This window comes from Camelus ferus, chromosome 26 (assembly GCF_009834535.1).
Source record: "Camelus ferus isolate YT-003-E chromosome 26, BCGSAC_Cfer_1.0, whole genome shotgun sequence".
Classification (NCBI taxonomy): domain Eukaryota; kingdom Metazoa; phylum Chordata; class Mammalia; order Artiodactyla; family Camelidae; genus Camelus; species Camelus ferus.
In genome coordinates this window covers 1,657,409-1,659,125 of record NC_045721.1, presented here as the reverse complement: position 1 = coordinate 1,659,125, position 1,717 = coordinate 1,657,409, and the positions used below count along the sequence as shown (strand labels likewise).

At 34.0% G+C, this 1,717-nt stretch overlaps 1 non-coding gene across 1 annotated transcript; it reads left to right on the top strand.

The window, feature by feature from the left end:
- The first annotated feature begins 317 nt into the window (after positions 1-317).
- TRNAA-GGC lies at positions 318-389 on the top strand. Its single transcript has one exon. It is a non-coding gene; the product is annotated as a tRNA-Ala (tRNA).
- Positions 390-1,717: the final 1,328 nt, after the last annotated feature.

Here is a 1,717-nt window from a genome sequence, read left to right as displayed (position 1 = left end):
CCACCTTTCTCCTGGCTGTTCTGTCGCTTTCTTTGGGACCTGTCTTTTCTGCTTTTAGTGTGCATCTCTGCTGGCCTCTCTTGCTCACTATTTTTCCCTTGCTTTCCCAGGTTAACTAAGAAATAAAACAAGTAGCCTGAAAAAGTCTATGTGAGAAAAAAAAAAGTAATTGATAGAAAAACCCATCATTGTAAAATATAAAAGGAAAAGAACTGATGCCAGTAAAAATAATTTCAGCAAGAAAAAAAGAAAATAAATACATGGTAATGACTATGGTGCAAAGAAAACATACTCAGTGTTCTAAGTAGTATGAGGGGGAGGGTGTAGCTCAGTGGCAGAGCGCATGCTTGGCACGCATGAGGTCCTGGGTTCAATCTCCAGCACCTCCTCTGAAAATAAACCAAATTACCTCCTTCCCCACCAAAATAAAATAATTAAATAACACAATAATAGATAAGATATTTTTAAAAATATTCTAAGCAGTTTAAAAGATTTGTTTCAGAGAACATTTCCTTGACCAAAACTTATCAGTGCTATTAAGAATGAATATTTAAATTTCTGTATTCAAAACAATCTTGAGGTTAAAGTGTGGGGTCAAAACCATGTGACCTAGTCATGCCACTCCTGGATATATTACCCAAGAAAAATGAGAAGGAAAAAAAAACATGTCCACATAAAGATTTTTATGTGAATGTTCATAGCAACTTTATTTGTAAGAACCAAACCTGGAAACAACCCAAATATTCATCAAGAGATGAACGGATAAGCAAAGTCCAGTATATCCACACAATGTAGACCACTGACACACGAAACTATGTCGATGACTCTCAAAATTACTGTGCTGAGTATAAACCAGGCCACCAAACAGGACATAATGTTTGCATTTATATAATCCTAGAAAATACAAATACGTAGTGACAGAAAACAGATTTTTTTTAAAAAGGCAAATGAACTTATTTATAAAACAAAAACAGACTCACAGACATAGAAAACAAACTTATGGTTACCTGGGGGAAAGGGATGGGAAGGGATAAACTGGGAGTTCGAGATTTGCAGATCCTGACTACTGTATATAAAATAGATAACAAGTTCCTACTGTGTAGCACAGGGAACTATAGTCGATATCTTGTAGTAGCTTATGGTGAAAAATAATATGAAAACGAATGTATGTATGTTCATGTATGACGGAAGCATTGTGCTGTGCACCAGAAATTGACAGACACAACATTGTAAACTTACTATAATTCGATTTTTAAAAAATAAAAATAAGAAACAGATTAGTGGCTGGCTACGGATGAAGGTAGGGGTGGGCAGACTGAGAAAAATAGGGAGGAACTGCAAAGGAGAATAAAAACTTTTGGGGGTGATGGAAAGATTCATTATTTTAAATGTAGTTTCCAACTGTAAGCTTTAACTCTGTACAGTATATGTGATGACAATTAAACTTCAATAAATCTGTTTTTTTTTCAAGGTAAGACATTTAATTGAATTTTTAATTACCGAAGACTTTGGGGGGGAAGAAAGAATATTAAATCCTGGAATAAATACTTAAGAAATGGAAAATTTCCCATAACTTCAGAGGTAACCACTATTAATATGTTAATAGTTTGGTATATATAGATTCATGTCAGGTTATTTTTTATGAACATACTAACTCGCATTATTTGGTTCTTATTTTGCAAATGGGATCTTACTATGCATTCTGTATTACATACTC